Raw genomic sequence first — 23,766 nt, 5'->3', positions numbered from 1 at the left:
ACAATGGGCCCTGGGGACAAGGGGGTGCAGTGGATGTCACAATGGGCCCTGGGGACAATGGGGGGCGTCCAGGATGTGAGAATGAGTCCTGAGGACAAGGCGGGGTCCCCATGGTATCACAATGGGTCCCCAGTGACAAGGAGGGGTCCCCATGGTGTCACAATAGGCCCTGGGGACAAAGTGGGGTCCAAGAATGTCACAATGGGCCCTGGGGACAAAAGCGGTTGCCATGGTGCCACAATGGGCCCTGGGGTCAAAGGGGGTCCCCATGGTGCTACAATGGGCCCTGGGGACAAAGGGGGGTCCTGGGATGTCACAATAGGCCCCAGTGACAAAGAGGGTCCCCAGGATGTCACAATGGGCCCTGGAAGCAAAGAGGGGTCCCCTGAATGTCACAATGGGCCCTGGGGACAAGGGGGTGCAGAGGATGTCACAATGGGCCCTGGGGACAAGGGTGGTACCCACGGGGTCACAATGGGCCCTGGGCAAAAGGGGGGGTCCCCATACTGTCACAATGGGTCCTGGGGACAATGGGGTGTCCTGGGACGTCACAATGGGCTCTGGGGACAAGGGGGGGTCCCCAGGATGTCACAATGGGCCCTGGGGACAAAGAGGGGTCCCCTGAATGTCACAATGGGCCCTGGGGACAAGGGGTTGCAGTGGATGTCACAATGGGCCCTGGGGACAATGCGGGGTGTCCAGGATGTGAGAATGAGTCCTGAGGACAAGGGGGGTCCCCATGGTGTCATAATGGGTCCCCAGTGACAAGGAGGGGTCCCCATGGTGTCACAATGGGCCCCAGTGACAAAGGGGGTCCCCTGAATGTCACAATAGGTCCTGGGGACAATGGGGGGTCCTGGGACGTCACAATGGGCCCTGGCGACAAGAAGGGATCCCCAGGATGTCACAATGGGCCCTGGGGACAAAGAGGGGTCCCCTGAATGTCACAATGGGCCCTGGGGACAAGGGGGTGCAGAGGATGTCACAATGGGCCCTGGGGACAATGGGGGGTCCTCGGACATCACAATGGGCCCTGAAGACAAGGAGGGATCCCCAGGATGTCACAATGGGCCCTGGGGACAAAGAGGAGTCCCCTGAATGTCACAATGGGCCCTGGGGACAGGGGGGTGCAGTGGATGTCACAATGGGCCCTGGGGACAATGGGGGGTGTCCAGGATGTCAGAATGACTCCTGAGGACAAGGGGGGGTCCCCATGGTGTCACAATGGGTCCCCAGTGGCAAGGAGGGGTCCCCATGGTGTCACAATAGGCCCTGGGGACAAAGTGGGGTCCAAGAATGTCACAATGGGCCCTGGGGACAAAAGGGGTTGCCATAGTACCACAATGGGCCCTGGGGTCAAAGGGGGTCCCCATGGTGCTACAATGGGCCCTGGGGACAAAGGGGGGTCCTGGGATGTCACAATGGGCCCTGGGGACAAAGGGGGTGTCCCCATGGTGCCACAACGGGCCCTGGGAGCAAGGGGGTGGCCAGGATGTCACAATGGGTCCTGGGGAAAATGGGGGGTGCCCAGGATGTCACAATGGAGCCTGAGGACAAGCGGGGGTCTCCATGGTGTCACAATGGGCCCCAGTGACAAAGGGGGTCCCCTGAATGTGACAATAGGTCCTGGGGACAATGGGGGGTCCTGGGATGTCACAATGGGCCCTGGGGACAAGGAGGGATCCCCAGGATGTCACAATGGGCCCTGGGGACAATGGGGGGACCTGGGACGTCACAATGGGCCCTGGGGACAAGGGGGGGTCCCCAGGATGTCACAATGGGCCCTGGGGACAAGGGGGGGTCCCCAGGATGTCACAATGGGCCCTGGGGACAAAGAGGGGTCCCCTGAATGTCACAATGGGCCGTGGGGACAATGGGGGGTCCTGGGACGTCACAATGGGCCCTGGGGACAAGGGGGTGCAGAGGATGTCACAATGGGCCCTGGGGACAATGGGGGGTCCTGGGATGTCACAATGAGCCCTGCAGACAAGGGTGGTACCCACGGTTTTACAATGGGCCCTGGGCACAAGGGGGGGTCCCCATAGTGTCACAATGGGTCCTGGGGACAAGTGGGGTCCCCAGGACGTCACAATGGGCCCTGGGGACAATGGGGGGTCCTGGGATGTCACAATGGGCCCTGGGGACAAGGGGGTGCCGAGGATGTCACAATGGGCCCTGGGGACAATGGGGGGTCCTGGGACCTCACAATGGGCCCTGAGGACAATGGTGGGTCCCCTGAATGTCAAAATGGGCCCTGGGGACAAAGGGGGGTCCGCAGGATGTCACAATGGGCACTGGGGACAAAGGGGGGGTCCCCAGGATGTCACAATGGGCCCTGGGGACAATGTGGGGTCCTGGGATTTCACAATGGGCCCCAGTGACAAAGGGGGTCCCCTGAATGTCACAATGGGTCCTGGGGACAATGGGGGGTCCTGGGACGTCACAATGGGCCCTGGGGACAAGGAGGGATCCCCAGGATGTCACAATGGGCCCTGGGGACAAGGGGGTGTCCCCAGGATGTCACAATGGGCCCTGCGGACAAGGGTGGTACCCACGGTGTCACAATGGGCACTGGGCACAAGGGGGGGTCCCTATAGTGTCACAATGGGTCCTGGGGACAAGTGGGGTCCCCTGAAAGTCACAATGGGCCCTGGGGACAATGTGGGGTCCTGGGATGTCACAATGGGCCCCAGTGACAAACGGGGGCCCCTGAATGTCACAATGGGCCCTGGGGACAAGGGAGATTCCCATGGTGTCACAATAAGCCCTGGGGACAAAGTGGGGTCCTGGGATGTCACAATGGGCCCTGGGGACAATGGGGGTCCTGGGACGTCACAATGGGCCCTGGGGACAATGGGGGTCCCCACGGTGCCACGATGGGTCCTGGGGACAAGGGCGTCCCCCTAGATGTCACAATGGGCCCTGGGGACAATGGGGTTGCCCAGGATGTCACAATGGACCCTGGGGACAAAGGGGGTTCGCAGGATGTCACAATGGGCACTGGGGACAAAGGGGGGGTCCCCATGGTGTCACAATGGGTTCCCAGTGACAAGGAGGGTTCCCCATGGTGTCACAATAGGCCCTGGGGACAAAGTGGGGTCCTAGAATGTCACAATGAGCCCTGGGGACAAAGAGGGGTCCTGGGATGTCACAATGAGCCCTGCGGACAAGGGTGGTACCCACAGTGTCACAATGGGCTCTGGGCACAAAGGGGGGTTCCCATAGTGTCACAATGGGTCCTGGGGACAAGTGGGGTCCCCAGGATGTCACAATGGGCCCTGGGGACAATGTGGGGTCCTGGGATGTCACAATGGGCCCCAGTGACAAACGGGGTCCCCTGAATGTCACAATGGGTCCTGGGGACAATGGGGGGTCCTGGGACGTCACAATGGGCCCTGGGGACAAGGAGGGATCCCCAGGATGTCACAATGGGTACTGGAGACAAAGGGGGGGTCCCCATGGTGTCACAATGGGCCCAAGTGACAAGGAGGGTCCCCACGGTGCCACGATGGGTCCTGGGGACAAGGGCGTCCCCCAGATTTCACAATGGGCCCTGGGGACAATGGGGTTGCCCAGGATGTCACAATGGACCCTGGGGACAAAGGGGGGCGCACAGGATGTCACAATGGGCACTGGGGACAAAGGGGGGGTCCCCATGGTGTCACAATGGGCCCAAGTGACAAGGAGGGTCCCCACAGTGCCACGATGGCTCCTGGGGACAAGGGCGTTCCCCAGATGTCACAATGGGCCCTGGGGACAATGGGGTTGCCCAGGATGTCACAATGGGCCCTCTGGACAATGGGAGTCCCCAAGGTGTCAGAACGAGCCCTGGGGACAAAGTGGAATCCTGGGATGTCACAACGGCCCCCAGTGACAAAGGGGTTCCCCATGGTGCCACAATGGGCCCTGGGGACAAAAGGGGTCCCCAGGATTTCACAATAGCACTGGGGATAAAGGGGGGTCATGGGATGTCACAATGGGCCCTGGGGACAAGGGAGATCCCCATGGTGTCACAATAAGCCCTGGGGACAAAGTGGGGTCCTGGGATGTCACAATGGGCCCCAGTGACAAAGGGGTTCCCCATGGTCCCACAATGGGACGTGGGGACAAATGGGGTCCCCAGGATGTCACAATGAACCCTGGGGACAAACGGTGATCCTGGGACATTTCAATGGGCCCTGGGGACAAAGGGGGGACCCCAGGATGTCACAATGGGCCCTGGGGACAAAGGGGGTCTCCAGGAAATCACAATGGGCTCTGGGGACAATGGAGGTTCCCCAGGATGTTCACAATAGGCCCTGAGGACAAGGGGTGGTCCCCATGCTGTCACAATGGGTCTCCAGTGACAAGGGGGTCCCCAAGGTGTCACAATGGGCCCTGGGGACAATGGGGGGTCCTGGGACGTAACAATAGGTCCTGGGGACAAGGGGGTTCCCCACAGTGTCACAATGGGCCCTGGGGACAAAGGGGGTCCGCACGGTGTTACAATGGTCCCGGGGGACAGGGGGGATGCCCAGGATGTCACAATGGGCCCTGAGGACAAGGGGGGGTCCCCATGGTGTCACAATGGGTCCCCAGTGACAAGGAGGGTCCCCATGGTGTCATGATGGGTCCCAGTGACAAGGGGGTCTCCAGGATGTCACAATGGGCTCTGGGGACAATGCGGGGTCCTGGGACGTCACAATGGGCCCCAGTGACATGGGGATCCCCAGGATGTCACAATGGGCCCTGGGGACAAAGGAGGGTCCTGGGATGTCACAATGGGCCCCAGTGACAAAGGGGGTCCCCTGAATGTCACAATGGGCCCTGGGGACAATGGGGGGTCCTGGGACGTCACAATGGGCCCTGGGGACAAGGAGGGATCCCCAGGATATCACAATGGGCCCCGGGGACAAAGGGGGGACCCCAGGATGTCACAATGGGCCCTGGGGACAAAGGGGGTCCCCTGGATGTCACAATGGCCTCTGGGGACAAGGAGGGTCCCCAGGATGTCACAATGGGCCCTGGAGACAAAGGGGGGTGTTGACGGTGTCAAAATAGGCCCTGGGGACAAAGGGCGTCCCCAGGATGTCACAATGGGCCCTGGGGACAATGGGGGGTCCTGGGACGTCACAATGGGCCCTGGGGACAAGAGGGGATCCCTAGGATGTCACAATGGGCCCTGGGGACTAATGTGGTCCCCACGGTGTCACAATATGTCCTGGAGACAAAGGGGGGTCCCCAGGATGTCACAATGGGCCCTTGGGACAATGGGGTTCCTGGGATGCCACAATGGGTCTCCAGTGACAAAGGGGGTCCCCAGGATGTCTCAATGGGCCCTGAGGACAATGGGAGGTCCCCATGGTGTCACAATGGGTCCCCAGTGACAAGGGAGGTCTCCACGGTGCCAGGATGGGTCCTGGGGACAAGGAGGTCCCCAGGATGTCACAATGGGCCGTGGGGACAAAGAGGCTCCCCAGGATGTCACAATGGGACCTGGGGACAAGGGGGTCTCCAGGAACTCACAGTGGGCTCTGGGGACAATGGAGGTTCCCCAGGATGTTCACAATAGGCCCTGAGGACAAGGGGTGGTCCCCATGCTGTCACAATGGGTCTCCAGTGACAAGGGGGTCCCCAAGGTGTCACAATGGGTCCCCAGTGACAAGGAGGGTCCCCATGGTGTTATGATGGGTCCCAGTGACAAGGGGGTCCCCAGGATGTAACAATGGACCCTGGGGACAATGGGGGGTCCTGGGACGTCACAATGGGCCCTGGGGACAAGGGGGGGTACCCATAGTGTCACAATGGGCCCTGGAGACAAAGGGGGTCTCCAGGATGTCACAATGGGCTCTGGGGACAATGCGGGGTCCTGGGACGTCACAATGGGCCCCAGTGACATGGGGATCCCCAGGATGTCACAATGGGCCCTGGGGACAAAGGGGGGTCCTGGGATGTCACAATGGGCCCCAGTGACAAAGGGGGTCCCCTGAATGTCACAATGGGCCCTGGGGACAATGGGGGGTCCTGGGACGTCACAATGGGCCCTGGGGACAAGGGGGGGTACCCATAGTGTCACAATGGGTCCTGGGGAAAATGGGGTCCCCAGGATGTCACAATGGGCCCTGGGGACAATGTGGGGTCCTGGGATGTCACAATGGGCCCCAGTGACAAAGGGGGTCCCCTGAATGTTACAATAGGTCCTGAGGACAGTGGGGGGTCCTGGGACGTCACAATGGGCCCTGGGGACAAGGAGGCATCCCCAGGATGTCAAAATGCGCCCTGGGGCCCAGGGGGGTCCTGCGATGTCACAATGGGCCCTGGGGACAAAGGGAGTCCCCTGGATGTCACAATGGACTCTGGGGACAAAGGGGATCCCCACGGTATCAGAATGGGCCCTGGGGACAAAGGGGGGTCCTGGGATGTCACAATGAGCCCTGCGGACAAGGGTGGTACCCACGGTGTCACAATGGGCCCTGGGCACAAGGGGGGGTCCCCATAGTGTCACAATGGGTCCTGGGGACAAGTGGGGTCCCCAGGATGTGACAATGTGTCCTGGGGACAATGTGGGGTCCTGGGATGTCACAATGGGCCCCAGTGACAAAGGGGCCCCCTGAATGTCACAATGGGTCCTAGGGACAATGGGGGGTCCTGGGACGTCACAACGGGCCCTGGGGACAAGGAGGGATCCCCAGGATGTCACAATGGGCCCTGGGGACAATGGGGGGTCCTGGGACGTCACAACGGGCCCTGGGGACAAAGAGGGGTCCCCTGAATGTCACAATGGGCCCTGGGGACAAGGGGGTGCAGTGGATGTCACAATGGGCCCTGGGGACAATGGGGGGTCCTGGAATGTCACAATGGGCCCTGGGGACAATGGGGGGTCCTGGAATGTCACAATGGGCCCTGGGGACAAGGGAGATCCCCATGGTGTCACAATAAGCCCTGGGGACAAAGTGTGGTTCTGGCATGTCAAAATGGGCTCTGGGGACAAGGAGGATCCCCAGGATGTCACAATGGCCCCCAGTGACAAAGAGGGTCCTCATGGTGCCACAATGGGCCCTGGGGACAAAGGGGGTCCCCAGGATGTCACAATGGGCTCTGGGGACAAGGAGGGTCCCCAGGATGTCACAATGGGCCCTGGGGACAGTGGGGGGTCCTGGGACGTCACAATGGGCCCTGGGGACAAGGGGGGGTCCCCAGGATGTCACAATGGGCCCTGGGGACAAAGAGGGGTCCCCTGAATGTCACAATGGGCCCTGGGGACAAGGGGGTGCAGTGGATGTCACAATGGGCCCTGGGGACAATGGGGGGTGTCCAGGATGTGAGAATGAGTCCTGAGGACAAGGGGGGGTCCCCATGGTGTCACAATGGGTCCCCAGTGACAAGGAGGGGTCCCCATGGTGTCACAATAGGCCCTGGGGACAAAGTGGGGTCCAAGAATGTCACAATGGGCCCTGGGGACAAAAGGGGTTGCCATGGTGCCACAATGGGCCATGGGGTCAAAGGGGACCCCATGGTGCTACAATGGCCCTGGGTACAAAGGGGGGTCCTGGGATGTCACAATGGGCCCTGGGGACAAACGGGGTGTCCCCACGGTGCCACAACGGGCCCTGGGAGCAAGGGGGTGGCCCCAGGATGTCACAATGGGTCCTGGGGAAAATGTAAGGTCCTGGGCTGCCACAATGGACCCTGAGGACAAGGGGGGTCCCCAGGATGTCACAATGAACTCTTGGGACAAAGGGGTCCCCAGGATGTCACAATGAGGCCTGGGGACCAGGGGGGGTCCTGGGATGTCACAATGGGCCCCAGTGACAAAGGGGGTCCCTATGGTGCCACAGTGGGCCCTGGGGACAAAGGGGGTCCCCTGGATGTCACAATGGGCTCTGGGGACAAGGAGGGTCCCCAGGATGTCACAATGGGCCCTGGGGACTAGGGGGGGTCCTGGGATGTCACAATGGGCCCTAGTGACAAAGGGGGTCCCTATGGTGCCACAATGGGCCCTGGGGACAAAGGGGGTCCCCTGGATGTCAAAATGGGCTCTGCTGACAAGGAGGGTCCCCAGGATGTCACAATGGGCCCTGGGGACAAAGAGCGTCCCCAGCATGTCACAATGGGCCCTGGGGACAAAGGGGGTCCCCACGGTATCAGAATGGGCCCTGGGGACAAAGGGGGGTCCCCTGAATGTCACAATGGGCCCTGGGGACAATGGGGGGTCCTGGGATGAAACAATGAGCCCTGCAGACAAGGGTGGTACCCACGGTGTCACAATGGGCACTGTGCACAAGGGGGGGTCCCCATAGTGTCACAATGGGTCCTGGGGACAAGTGGGGTCCCCAGGATGTCACAATGGGCCCTGGGGACTAAGAGGGGTCCCCTGAATGTCACAATGGGCCCTGGGGACAAGGGGGTGCAGAGGATGTCACAATGGGCCCTGGGGACAATGGGGGGTCCCCTGAATGTCAAAATGGGCCCCAGTGACAAGGAGGGATTCCCAGGATGTCACAATGGGCCCTGGAGATAAGGGGGTGTCCCCAGGATGTCACAATGGGCCCTGGGGACAATGTGGGGTCCTGGGATGTCACAATGGGCCCCAGTGACAAACGGGGGCCCCTGAATGTCACAATGGGCCCTGGGGACAATGGGGGTCCTGGGACGTCCCAATTGGCCCTGGGGACAAGGAGGGATCCCCAGAATGTCACAATGGGCCCTGGGGACAATGGCGGGTCCTGGGACGTCCCAATGGGCCCTGGGGACAAGCAGGGATCCCCAGGATGTCCCAATGGGCCCTGGGGACAATGGCGGGTCCTGGGACGTCACAATGGGCCCTGGGGACAAGGGGGGGTCCCCAGGATGTCACAATGGGCCCTGGGGAAAAAGAGGGGTCCCCTGAATGTCACAATGGGCCCTGGGGACAAGGGGGTGCTGAGGATGTCACAATGGGCCCTGGGGACAATGGGGGGTCCTGGGACGTCACAATGGGCCCTGTGGACAATGGGGGGTCCTGGGATGTCATAATGGGCCCTGGGGACAAAGGGGCCCCCTGAATGTCACAATGGGACCTGGGGACAATGGTGGGTCCTGGGACGTCACAATGGGCCCTGGGGACAAGGAGGGATCCCCAGGATGTCACAATGGGCCCTGGGGACAATGGGGGCTCCTGGGACGTCACAATGGGCCCCAGTGACAAGGGGGGGTCCCCAGGATGTCACAGTGTGCCCTGGGTACAAAGAGGCGTCCCCGGAATGTCACAATGGGCCCTGGGGACAAGGGGGTGCCCTGAATGTCACAATGGGGCCTGGGGAAAATGGGGGGTCCTAAGACGTCACAATGGGCCCTGGGGACAATGGGAGTCCCCACGGTGTCAGAACGAGCCCTGGGGACAAAGTGGAATCCTGGAATGTCACAATGGCCCCCAGTGACAAAGGGGTTCCCCATGGTGTCACAATGGGCCCTGGGGACAAAAGGGGTCCCCAGGATTTCGCAATAGCACTGGGGACAAAGGGGGGTCATGGGATGTCACAATGGGCCTTGGGGACACAAAGGGGCCCTAGGACGTCACAATCAGCCCTGGGGACAAGGGGGGGTCCCCTGAAAGTCACAATGAGCCCTGGGAACAGAGGGGGCTCCCCAGGACATCATAATGGGCCCTGGGAACAATGGGGGGTCCTGGGACGTCACAATGGGCCCTGGGGACAAGGGGGGTCCCTAAAGTGTCACAATGGGCCCTGGGGACACAGAGTGGCCCTGGGAAGTCACAATCAGCCCTGGGGACAAAGTGGGGTCCTGGGATGTCACAATGGGCCCCAGTGACAAAGGGGGTCCCGATAGTGCCACAATGGGCCGTGGGGACAAAAGGGGTGCCCAGGATGTCACAATGGGCCCTGGGGACCAGGGTGGTCCTGCGATGTCACAATGGGCCCTGGGGACAAAGGGTGTCCCCTGGTTTTCACAATGGGCTCTGGGGACAAAGGGGGGTCCTGCGATGTCACAATGAGCCCTGCGGTCAAGGGTGGTACCCACGGTGTCACAATGGGCCCTGGGAACAAGGGGGGTTCCCCATAGTGTCACAATGGGTCCTGGGGAAAATGGGGTCCCCAGGATGTCACAATGGGCCCTGGGGACAATGTGGGGTCCTGGGATGTCACAATGGGCCCCAGTGACAAAGGGGTTCCCTGAATGTTACAATGGGTCCTAAGGACAATGGGGGTCCTGGGACGTCACAATGGGCCCTGGGGACAAGGAGGGATCCCCAGGATGTCACAATGGGCCCTGGGGACAAGGGGGGGTCATAAGACGTCACAATGGGCTCTGGGGCCAAGCAGGGATCCCCAGGATGTCACAATGGGCCCTGGAGACAATGGGGGGTCCTGGGACGTCACAATGGGTCCCGGTGACAAGGGGGCATCCCCAGGATGTCAAAATGCGCCCTGGGGCCCAGGGGGGTCCTGCGATGTCACAATGGGCCCTGGGGACAAAGGGGGTCCCCTGGATGTCACAATGGGCTCTGGGGACAAAGGGGATCCCCACGGTATCAGAATGGGCCCTGGGGACAAAGGTGGGTCCTGGGATGTCACAATGAGCCCTGCGGACAAGGGTGGTACCCACGGTGTCACAACGAGCCCTGGGAACAAGGGGGGGTCCCCATAGTGTCACAATGGGTCCTGGGGACAAGTGGGGTCCCCAGGATGTCACAATGTGTCCTGGGGACAATGTGGGGTCCTGGGATGTCACAATGGGTCCCAGTGACAAAGGGGCCCCCTGAATGTCACAAGGGGTCCTGGGGACAATGGGGGGTCCTGGGACGTCACAATGGGCCCTGGGGACAAGGGGGGGTCCCTTGGATGTCACAATGAGCCCCAGTGACAACGGGGGTCCCCAGGATGTGACAATGGGCCCTGGGGACAAAGACGGGTCCACTGAATGTCACAGTGGGCCCTGGGGACAAGGGGGTGCAGTGGATGTCACAATGGGCCCTGGGGACAATGGTGGGTCCTGGAATGTCACAATGGGCCTTGGGGACAATGGGGGTCCCCAGGATGTCACAATGGGCCCTGGGGACAATGGGGTTGCCCAGGATGTCACAATGGGCCCTGGGGACAATGGGAGTCCCCAAGGTGTCAGAACGAGCCCTGGGGACAAAGTGGAATCCTGGAATGTCACAATGGCCCCCAGTGACAAAGGGGTTCCCCATGGTGCCACAATGGGCCCTGGGGACAAAAGGGGTCCCCAGGATTTCACAATAGCACTGGGGACAAAGGGGGGTCATGGGATGTCACAATGGGCCCTGGGGACAAGGGAGATTCCCATGGTGTCACAATAAGCCCTGGGGACAAAGTGGGGTCCTGGGATGTCACAATGGGCTCTGGGGACAAGGAGGGTCCCCCAGGATGTCACAATGGGCCCTGGGGACAAAGGGGGTTCCGGGATGTCACAATGGGCCCCAGTGATAAAGAGGGTCCTCACGGTGCCACAATGGGCCCTGGGGACAAAGGGGGTCCCCTGGATGTCACAATGGGCTCTGGGGACAAGGAGGGTCCCCCAGGATGTCACAATGGGCCCTGGGGACAAAGGGGGTCCCGACGGTATCAGAATGGGCCCTGGGGACAAAGGGGGGTCCCCTGAATGTCACAATGGGCCCTGGGGACAGTGGGGGGTCCTGGGACGTCACAATGGGCCCTGGGGACAAGGGGGGGTCCCTTGGATGTCACAATGGGCCCTGGGGACAAAGGGGGGTCCCCAGGATGTCACAATGGGCCCTGGGGACAATGTGGGGTCCCCTGAATGTCACAATGGGCCCTGGGGACAAGGAGGTGCCGAGGATGTCACAATGGGCCCTGGGGACAATGGGGGGTCCCCTGAATGTCAAAATGGGCCCTGGGGACAAGGAGGGATTCCCAGGATGTCACAATGGGCCCTGGAGACAAGGGGGTGTCCCCAGGATGTCACAATGGGCCCTGCGGACAAGGGTGGTACCCACGGTGTCACAATGGTCACTGGGCACAAGGGGGGGTCCCTATAGTGTCACAATGGGTCCTGGGGACAAGTGGGGTCCCCAGGATGTCACAAGGGCCCTGGGGACAATGTGGGGTCCTGGGATGTCACAATGGGCCCCAGTGACAAAGGGGGTCCCCATGGTGCCACAATGGGCTGTGGGGACAAAAGGGGTGCCCAGGATGTCACAATGGGCCCAAGTGACAAGGAGGGTCCCCACGGTGCCACGATGGGTCCTGGGGACAAGGGCGTCCCCCAGATGTCACAATGGGCCCTGGGGACAATGGGGTTGCCCAGGATGTCACAATGGGCCCTGGGGACAATGGGAGTCCCCAAGGTGTCAGAACGAGCCCTGGGGACAAAGTGGAATCCTGGGATGTCACAATGGCCCCCAGTGACAAAGGGGTTCCCCATGGTGCCACAATGGGCCCTGGGGACAAAAGGGGTCCCCAGGATTTCACAATAGCACTGGGGATAAAGGGGGGTCATGGGATGTCACAATGGGCCCTGGGGACAAGGGAGATCCCCATGGTGTCACAATAAGCCCTGGGGACAAAGTGGGGTCCTGGGATGTCACAATGGGCCCCAGTGACAAAGGGGGTCCCCATGGTGCCACAATGGGCCGTGGGGACAAATGGGGTCCCCAGGATGTCATAATGAACCCTGGGGACAAACGGTGGTCCTGGGACATTTCAATGGGCCCTGGGGACAAAGGGGGGACCCCAGGATGTCACAATGGGCCCTGGGGACAAAGGGGGTCCCCTGGATGTCACAATGGGCTCTGGGGACAAGGAGGGTCCCCAGGATGTCAAAATGGGTCCTGGGGACAAAGGGGGGTCCCGTGAATGTCACAATGGGCCCTAGGGACAAGGGGGTGCCGAGGAGGTCACAATGGGCCGTGGGGACAATGGGGGGTCCTGGGACGTCACAATGGGCCCTGGGGACAAGAGGGGATCCCTAGGATGTCACAATGGGCCCTGGGGACTAATGTGGTCCCCACGGTGTCACAATATGTCCTGGAGACAAAGGGGGGTCCCCAGGATGTCACAATGGGCCCTTGGGACAATGGGGTTCCTGGGATGTCACATTGGGTCCCCAGTGACAAAGGGGGTCCCCAGGATGTCTCAATAGGCCCTGAGGACAATGGGAGGTCCCCATGGTGTCACAATGGGTCCCCAGTAACAAGGGAGGTCTCCACGGTGCCAGGATGGGTCCTGGGGACAAGGAGGTCCCCAGGATGTCACAAGGGGCCCTGGGGACAAAGAGGCTGCCCAGGATGTCACAATGGGACCTGGGGACAAGGGGGTCTCCAGGAACTCACAATGGGCTCTGGGGACAATGGAGGTTCCCCAGGATGTTCACAATAGGCCCTGAGGACAAGAGGTGGTCCCCATGCTGTCACAACGGGTCTCCAGTGACAAGGGGGTCCCCAAGGTGTCACAATGGGCCCTGGGGACAATGGGGGGTCCTGGGACGTAACAATAGGCCCTGAGGACAAGGGGTGGTCCCCATGATGTCACAACGGGTCTCCAGTGACAAGGGGGTCCCCAAGGTGTCACAATGGGCCCTGGGGACAATGCGAGGTCCTGGGACGTCACAATGGGCCCCAGTGGCATGGGGGTCCCCAGGATGTCACAATGGGCCCTGGGGACAATGTGGGGTCCTGGGATGTCACAATGGGCCCCAGTGACAAAGGGGGTCCCCTGAATGTCACAATGGGTCCTGGGGACAATGGGAGTTCCTGGGACGTCACAATGGGCCCTGGGGACAAGGAGGGATCCCCAGGATGTCACAATGGGCCCTGGGGACAATGGGGGGTCCTGGGACGTCACAATGGGCCCTGGGGACAAGACGGGGTCCCCAGGATGTCACAATGGGCCCTGGGGACAAAGAGGGGTCCCCTGAATGTCACAATGGGCCCTGGGGACAAGGGGGTGCCGAGGATGTCACAATGGGCCCTGGGGACAATGGGGGTCCTGGGACGTCACAATGGGCCCTGGGGACACAGAGGGGCCCTAGGACGTCACAAGCAGTCCTGGGGACAAGGTGGGGTTCCCTGAGAGTCACAATGAGCCCTGGGAAGAGAGGGGGCTCCCAAGGACATCACAATGGGCCCGGGGAACAATGGGGGGTCCTGGGACGTCACAATTGGCCCTGGGGACAAGGGGGGGTACCCATAGTGTCACAATGGGTCCTGGGGAAAATGGGGTCCCCAGGATGTCACAATGGGCCCTGGGGACAATGTGGGGTCCTGGGATGTCACAATGGGCCCCAGTGACAAAGGGGGTCCCCTGAATGTTACAATAGGTCCTGAGGACAGTGGGGAGTCCTGGGACGTCACAATGGGCCCTGGGGCCAAGCAGGGATCCCCAGGATGTCACAATGGGCCCTGGACACAATGGGGGGTCCTGGGACGTCACAATGGGCCCCGTTGACAAGGGGGCATCCCCAGGATGTCAAAATGCGCCCTGGGGCCCAGGGGGGTCCTGCGATGTCACAATGGGCCCTGGGGACAAAGGGGGTCCCCTGGATGTCACAATGGACTCTGGGGACAAAGGGGATCCCCACGGTATCAGAATGGGCCCTGGGGACAAAGGGGGGTCCTGCGATGTCACAATGAGCCCTGCGGAAAAGGGTGGTACCCACGGTGTCACAATGGGCCGTGGGAACAAGGGGGGGTCCCCATAGTGTCACAATGGGTCCTGGGGACAAGTGGGGTCCCCAGGATGTGACAATGTGTCCTGGGGACAATGTGGGGTCCGGGGATGTCACAATGGGCCCCAGTGACAAAGGGGCCACCTGAATGTCACAATGGGTCCTGGGGACAATGGGGGGTCCTGGGACGTCACAATGGGCCCTGGGGACAAGAAGGGATCCCCAGGATGTCACAATGGGCCCTGGAGACAATGGGGGCTCCTGGGACGTCACAATGGGCCCCAGTGACAAGGGGGGGTCCCCAGGATTTCACAGTGTGCCCTGGGTACAAAGAGGCGTCCCCGGAATGTCACAATGGGCCCTGGGGACAAGGGGGTGCCCTGAATGTCACAATGGGCCCTGGGGACAATGGGGGGTCCTGGGATGTCACAATGGGCCCCAGTGACAAGTGGGGGTCCCCAGGATGTCACAATGGGCCCTGGGGACAAAGAGGGGTGCCCTGAATGTCACAATGGGCCCTGGGGACAAGGGGGTGCAGTGGATGTCACAATGGGCCTTGGGGACAATGGGGGGTCCTGGAATGTCACAATGGGCCCTGGGGACAATGGGGGTCCCCAGGATGTCACAATGGGCCCTGGGGACAATGGGAGTCCCCAAGGTGTCAGAACGAGCCCTGGGGACAAAGTGGAATCCTGGAATGTCACAATGGCCCCCAGTGACAAAGGGGTTCCCCATGGTATCATAATGGGCCCTGGGGACGTAAGGGGTCCCCAGGATTTCACAATAGCACTGGGGACAAAGGGGGGTCATGGGATGTCACAATGGGCCCTGGGGACAAGGGAGATCCCCATGGTGTCACAATAAGCCCTGGGGACAAAGTGGGGTCCTGGGATGTCACAATGGGGCCCAGTGACAAAGAGGGTCCTCATGGTGCCACAATGGGCCCTGGGGACAAAGGGGGTCCCCTGGATGTCACAATGGGCTCTGGGGACAAGGAGGGTCCCCAGGATGTCACAATGGGCCCTGGGGACAAAGAGGGGTCCCCTGAATGTCACAATGGGCCCTGGGGACAATGGGGTGCAGTGGATGTCACAATGGGCACTGGGGACAATGGGGGGTGTCCAGGATGTGAGAATGAGTCCTGAGGACAAGGGGGGGTCCCCATGGTGTCACAATGGGTCCCCAGTGACAAGGAGGGGTCCCCATGGTGTCACAATAGGTCCTGGGGACAAAGTGGGGTCCAAGAATGTCACAATGGGCCCTGGGGACAAAAGGGGTTGCCATGGTGCCACAATGGGCCCTGGGGTCAAAGGGGGTCCCCATGGTGCTACAATGGGCCCTGGGGACAAAGGGGGGTCCTGGGATGTCACAATGGGCCCTGGGGACAAGCGGGGGTCTCCATGGTGTCACAATGGGCCCCAGTGACAAAGGGGGTCCCCTGAATGTGACAATAGGTCCTGGGGACAATGGGGATCCTGGGACGTCACAATGGGTCCTGGGGACAAGGAGGGATCCCCAGGATGTCACAATGGGCCCTAGGGACAAAGAGGGGTCCCCTGAATTTCACAATGGGCCCTGGGGACAAGGAGGGATCCCTAGGATGTCACAATGGCCCCTGGGGACAAGGGGGGGTCCCCAGGATGTCACAATGGGCCCGGGGGACAAAGGGGTGCCGAGGATGTCACAATGGGCCCTGGGGACAATGGGGGGTCCTGGGATGTCACAATGGGCCCTGGGGACAATGGGGGGTCCTGGGATGTCACAATGGGCCCTGGGGACAAGGGGGTCCCCCAGATATCACAATGGGCCCTGGGGACAATGTAAGGTCCTGGGCTGTCACAATGGACCCTGAGGACAAGGGGGGTCCCCAGGATGTCACAATGAAGTCCTGGGACAAAGGGGGTCCCCAGGATGTCACAATGGGGCCTGGGGACCAGGGGGTGTCCTGGGATGTCACAATGGGCCCCAGTGACAAAGGGGGTCCCTATGGTGCCACAATGGGCCATGGGGACAAAGGGGGTCCCCTGGATGTCAGAGTGGGCTCTGGGGACAAGGAGGGTCCCCAGGATGTCACAATGGGCCCTGGGGACAAAGAGCGTCCCCAGCATGTCACAATGTGTCCTGGGGACAATGTGGGGTCCTGGGATGTCACAATGGGCCCCAGTGACAAAGGGGCCCCCTGAATGTCACAATGGGTCCTGGGGACAATGGGGGGTCCTGGGACGTCACAATGGGCCCCAGTGAGAAGGGGGGTCCCCAGGATGTCACAATGGGCTCTGGGGACAAAGAGGGGTCCCCTGAATGTCACAATGGGCCCTGGGGACAAGGGGGTGCAGTGGATGTCACAATGGGCCCTGGGGACAATGGGGGGTCCTCGAATGTCAGAATGGGCCTTGGGGACAATGGGGGTCCCCAGGATGTCACAATGGGCCCTGGGGACAATGGGGTTGCCCAGGATGTCACAATGGGCCCTGGGGACAATGGGAGTCCCCAAGGTGTCAGAACGAGCCCTGGGGACAAAGTGAAATCCTGGAATGTCACAATGGCCCCAGTGACAAAGGGGTTCCCCACGGTGTCACAATGGGCCCTGGGGACAAAAGGGGTCCCCAGGATTTCACAATAGCACTAGGGACAAAGGGGGGTCATGGGATGTCACAATGGGCCCTGGGGACAAGGGAGATCCCCATGGCGTCACAATAAGCCCTGGGGACAAAGTGGGGTCCTGGGATGTCACAATGGGCTCTGGGGACAAGGAGGGTCCCCAGGATGTCACAATGGGCCCTGGGGACAAAGGGGGGTCCTGGGATATCACAATGGGCCCCAGTGACAAAGAGGGTCCTCATGGTGCCACAATGGGCCCTGGGGACAAAGGGGGTCCCCTGGATGTCACAATGGGCTCTGGGGACAAGGAGGGTCCCCAGGATGTCACAATGGGCCCTGTGGACAAAGAGCGTCCCCAGCATGTCACAATGGGCCCTGGGGACAATGGGGGGTCCCCACGGTATCAGAATGGGCCCTGGGGACAAAGGGGGTCCCCTGAATGTCACAATGGGCCCTGGGGACAGTGGGGGGTCCTGGGACGTCTCAATGAGCCCTGGGGACAAGGGGGGGTCCCCAGGATGTCACAATGGGCCCTGGGGACAAAGAGGGGTCCCCTGAATGTCACAATGGGCCCTGGGGACAAGGGGCTGCAGTGGATGTCACAATGGGCCCTGGGGACAATGGGGGGTGTCCAGGATGTGAGAATGAGTCCTGAGGACAAGGGGGGGTCCCCATGGTGTCACAATGGGTCCCCAGTGACAAGGAGGGTTCCCCATGATGTCACAATAGGCCCTGGGGACAAAGTGGGGTCCAAGAATGTCACAATGGGCCCTGGGGACAAAAGGGGTTGCCATGGTGCCACAATGGGCCCTGGGGTCAAAGGGGGTCCCCATGGTGCTACAATGGGCCCTGGGGTCAAAGGGGGTCCTGGGATGTCACAATGGGCCCTGGGGACAAAGGTGGTGTCCCCATGGTGCCACAACGGGCCCTGGGAGCAAGAGGGTGGCCAGGATGTCACAATGGGTCCTGGGGAAAATGGGGGGTACCCAGGATGTCACAATGGACCCTGAGGACAAGCGGGGGTCTCCATGGTGTCACAATGGGCCCCAGTGATAAAAGGGGGTTCCCTGAATGTCACAATAGGTCCTGGGGACAATGGGGGGTCCTGGGACATGACAATGGGCCCTGGGGACAAAGAGGGGTCCCCTGAATGTCACAATGGGCCCTGGGGACAAGGGGGTGCAGAGGATGTCACAATGGGCCCTGGGGACAATGGGGGGTCCTGGGACATCACAATGGGCCCTGGGGACAAGGAGGGATCCCCAGGATGTCACAATGGGCCCTGGGGACAATGAGGGGTCCTGGGACGTCACAATGGGCCCTGGGAAGAAGGGGGGGTCCCCAGGATGTCACAATGGGCCCTGGGGACAGGGGGGTGCCGAGGATGTCACAATGGGCTCTGGGGACAATGGGGGGTCCTGGGATGTCACAATGGGCCCTGGGGACAAGGGTGGGTCCCCAGGATGTCACACTGGGCCTTGGGAACAAGGGGGTCCCCCAGATATCACAATGGGCCCTGGGGACAATGTAAGGTCCTGGGCTGTCACAATGGACCCTGAGGACAAGGGGGGTCCCCAGGATGTCACAATGGGCCCTGGGGACAAAGGGGGTCCCCACGGTATCAGAATGGGCCCTGGGGACAAGGGGGGTCCCCTGAATGTCACAATGGGCCCTGGGGACAATGGGGGGTCCTGGGATGCCACAATGAGCCCTGCAGACAAGGGTGGTACCCACAGTGTCACAATGGACCCTGGGGACAAGGGGGTGCCGAGGATGTCACAATGGGCCCTGGGGACAATGGGGGGTCCTGGGACCGCACAATGGGCCCTGAGGACAATGGTGGGTCCCCTGAATGTCACAATGGACCCTGGGGACAAAGGGGGGTCCGCAGGATGTCACAATGGGCCCTGGGGACAATGGGGGGTCCTGGGACCGCACAATGGGCCCTGAGGACAATGGTGGGTCCCCTGAATGTCAAAATGGGCCCTGGGGACAAAGGGGGGTCCGCAGGATGTCACAATGGGCACTGGGGACAAAGGGGGGGTCCCCAGTATGTCACAATGGGCCCTGGGGACAATGTGGGGTCCTGGGATTTCACAATGGGCCCCAATGACAAAGGGGGTCCCCTGAATGTCACAATGGGTCCTGGGGACAATGGGGGGTCCTGGGACGTCACAATGGGCCCTGGGGACAAGGGGGGGTCCCCAGGATGTCACAATGGGCCCTGGGGACAAAGAGGGGTCCCCTGAATGTCACAATGGGCCCTGGGGACAGGGGGGTGCAGTGGATGTCACAATGGGCCCTGGGGACAATGGGGGGTCCTAAGACGTCACAATGAACCCTGGGGACAACGGGGGGTCCTGGGACGTCACAATGGGCCCTGAGGACAATGGTGGGTCCCCTGAATGTCACAATGGGCCCTGGGGACAACGGGGGGTCCGCAGGATGTCACAATGGGCCCTGGGGACAATGGGGGGTCCCCTGAATGTCAAAATGGGCCCTGGGGACAAGGGGGGATTCTCAGGATGTCACAATGGGCCCTGGAGACAAGGGGGTGTCCCTAGGATGTCACAATGGGCCGTGCGGACAAGGGTGGTACCCACGGTGTCGCAATGGTCACTGGGCACAAGGGCGGGTCCCTATAGTGTCACAATGGGTCCTGGGGACAAGTGGGCTCCCCAGGATGTCACAAGGGCCCTGGGGACAATGTGGGGTCCTGGGATGTCACAATGGGCCCCAGTGACAAACGGGGGCCCCTGAATGTCACAATGGGCCCTGTGGACAATGGGGGTCCTGGGACGTCCCAATGGGCCCTGGGGACAAGGAGGGATCCCCAGGATGTCAAAATGGGCCCTGGGGACAATAGCGGGACCTGGGACGTCCCAATGGGCCCTGGGGACAAGCAGGGATCCCCAGGATGTCACAATGGGCCCTGGGGACAATGGCGGGTTCTGGGACGTCACAATGGGCCCTGGGGACAAGGGGGGGTCCCCAGGATGTCACAATGGGCCCTGGGGAAAAAGAGGGGTCCCCTGAATGTCACAATGGGCCCTGGGGACAAGGGGGTGCTGAGGATGTCACAATGGGCCCTGGGGACAATGGGGGGTCCTGGGACGTCACAATGGGCCCTGAGGACAATGGTGGGTCCCCTGAATGTCACAATGGGCCCTGGGGACAACGGGGGGTCCGCAGGATGTCACAATGGGCACTGGGGACAAAGGGTGGGTCCCCATGGTGTCACAATGGGCCCTGGTGACAAGGAGGGTCCCCACGGTGCCAGGATGGGTCCTGGGGACAAGGGCGTCCCCCAGATGTCACAATAAGCCCTGGGGACAAAGTGGGGTCCTGGGATGTCACAATGGGCCCTGGGGACAATGGGAGTCCCCAAGGTGTCAGAACGAGCCCTGGGGACAAAGTGGAATCCTGGAATGTCACAATGGTCCCCAGTGACAAAGGGGTTCCCCATGGTGCCACAATGGGCCCTGGGGACAAAAGGGGTCCCCAGGATTTCACAATGGCCCTGGGGACAAAGGGGGGTCCTGGGATGTCACAATGGGCCCTGGGGACAAAGGGGGTATCCCCATGGTGCCACAACGGGCCCTGGGAGCAAGGGGGTGGCCAGGATGTCACAATGGGTCCTGGGGAAAATGGGGGGTGCCCAGGATGTCACAATGGACCCTGAGGACAAGCGGGGGTCTCCATGGTGTCACAATGGGCCCCAGTGACAAAGGGGCTCCCCTGAATGTCACAGTAGGTCCTGGGGACAATGGGGGGTGCTGGGACGTCACAATGGGCCCTGGGGACAACGAGGGATCCCCAGGATGTCACAATGGGCCCTGGGGACAAAGAGGGGTCCCCAGGATGTCACAATGGGCCCTGGGGACAAAGAGGGGTCCCCTGAATGTCACAATGGGCCCTGGGGACAAGGGGGTGCAGAGGATGTCACAATGGGCCCTGGGGACAATGGGGGGTCCTGGGACGTCACAATGGGCCCTGGGGACAAGGGGGGGTCCCCAGGATGTCACAATGGGCCCTGGGGACAAACAGGGGTCCCCTGAATGTCACAATGGGCCCTGGGGACAAGGGGGTGCCGAGGATGTCACAATGGGCCCTGGGGACAATGGGGGGTCCTGGGACATCACAATGGGCCCTGCGGACAAGGAGGGATCCCCAGGATGTCACAATGGGCCCTGGGGACAATGGGGGGTCCTGAGACGTCACAATGAGCCCTGCAGACAAGGGTGGTACCCGGGACGTCACAATGGGCCCTGGGGACAAGGGGGGGTCCCCATAGTGTCACAATGGGTCCTGGGGACAAGTGGGGTCCCCAGGATGTCACAATGGGCCCTGGGGACAATGTGGGGTCCTGGGATGTCACAATGGGCCCCAGTGACAAAGGGGGTCCCCTGAATGTCACAATGGGTCCTGGGGACAATGGGGGGTCCTGGGACGTCACAATGGGCCCTGGGGACAAGGAGGGATCCCCAGGATGTCACAATGGGCCCTGGGGACAATGGGCGGTCCTGGGACGTCACAACGGGCCCTGAGGACAAGGAGGAATCCCCAGGATGTCACAGTGGGCCCTGGGGACAATGGAGGGTCCTGGGACGTCACAATGGGCCCTGGGGACAAGAGGGGGTCCCCTGGATGTCACAATGGGCTCTGGGGACAAGGGGGGTCCCCAGGACGTCACAATGGGCCCTGGGGACAAAGGGGGGTGTCGACGGTGTCACAATGGGCCCCAGTGTCAAAGGGGGTCCCCATGGTGCCACAATGGGCCCTGGAGACAAAGGGGGTCCCTTGGATGTCACAATGGGCTCTGGGGACAAGGAGGGTCCCCAGGATGTCACAATGGGTCGTGGGGACAAGGAGGGATCCCCAGGATGTCACAATGGGCCCTGGGGACAATGGGGGGTCCTTAGACTTCACAATGGGCCCTGGGGACAAAGAGGGGTGCCCTGAATGTCACAATGGGCCCTGGGGACAATGGGGGGTCCTGGGACATCACAATGGGCCCCAGTGACAAGAGGGGGTCCCCAGGATGTCACAATGGGCCCTGGGAACAAACAGGGGTCCCCGGAATGTCACAATGGGCCCTGGGGACAAGGGGGTGCAGAGGATGTCACAATGGGCCCTGGGGACAATGGGGGGTCCTGGGACGTCACAATGGGCCCTGCGGACAAGGAGGGATCCCCAGGATGTCACAATGGGCCCTGGGGACAATGGGGGGTCCTGGGACGTCACAATGAGCCCTGCGGACAAGGGTGGTACCCAGGATGTCACAATGGGCCCTGGGAACAAGGGGGAGTCCCCATAGTGTCACAATGGGCCCTGGGGACAAGGAGGGATCCACAGGATGTCACAATGGGCCCTGGGGACAAGGGGGTGCAGTGGATGTCACAATGGGCCCTGGGGACAATGGGGGGTCCTGGAATGTCACAATGGGCCCTGGGGACAAAGGGGATGTCCACATGGTGCCACAATGGGCCCTGGGAGCAAGGGGGTCCCCAGGATGTCACAATGGGTCCTGGGGACAATGGGAGGTGCCCATGATGTCACAATGGACCCTGAGGACAAGCAGGGGTCTCCATGGTGTCACAATGGGTCCCCAGTGACAAGGGGGGGTCCCCATGGTGTCACAATGGGCCCTGGGGACAAACGTGGTTCCCCTCAATATCAAAATGGGTCCTGGGGACAAAGTGGGCTCCTCGGATGTCACAATGGACACTGGGGACAACGGGAGGTCCTGGGACGTCACAATGGGCCCTGGGGACAAAGAGACTCCCCAGGATGTCACAATGGGACCTGGGGACAAGGGGGTCCCCAGGAACTCACAATGGGCTCTGGGGACAATGGAGGTTCCCCAGGATGTTCACAATAGGCCCTGAGGACAAGGGGTGTTCCCCATGGTGTCACAATGGGTCCCCAGTGACAAGGGGGTCCCCAAGGTGTCACAATGGGCCCTGGGAACAACGGGGGGTCCTGGGACGTAACAATAGGCCCTAGGGACAAAGGGGGTCCCCACGGTGTTACAATGGTCCCGGGGGACAGGGGGGATGCCCAGGATGTCACAATGGGCCCTGAGGCAAGGAGGGGTCTCCATGGTGTCACGATGGGTCCTGGGGACAAGGGGGTCCCCAGGATGTAAGAATGAACCCTGGGGACAATGGGGGGTCCTGGGACGTCACAATGGGTCCTGGGGACAAAGGGTGTCTCCAGGATGTCACAATGGGCTCTGGGGACAATGCAAGGTCCTGGGACGTCACAATGGGTCCTTAGGACAAAGAGGGGTCCCCAGGATGTCACAATGGGCCCTGGGGACAATGTGGGGTCCTGGGATGTCACAATGGGCCCCAGTGACAAAGGGGGTGCCCTGAATGTCACAATGGGCCCTGGGGACAATGGGGGGGGTCTTGGGACGTCACAATGGGCCCTGGGGACAAGGAGGGATCCCCAGGATGTCACAATGGGCCCTGGGGACAATGGGGGGTCCTGGGACGTCACAATGGGCCCTGGGGAAAAAGAGGTGTCCCCTGAATG

This window comes from Patagioenas fasciata, chromosome 13 (genome assembly GCF_037038585.1).
Source record: "Patagioenas fasciata isolate bPatFas1 chromosome 13, bPatFas1.hap1, whole genome shotgun sequence".
Classification (NCBI taxonomy): domain Eukaryota; kingdom Metazoa; phylum Chordata; class Aves; order Columbiformes; family Columbidae; genus Patagioenas; species Patagioenas fasciata.
The sequence above is the reverse complement of the archived record's forward strand: the minus strand, read 5'-3'. Positions refer to the sequence as shown.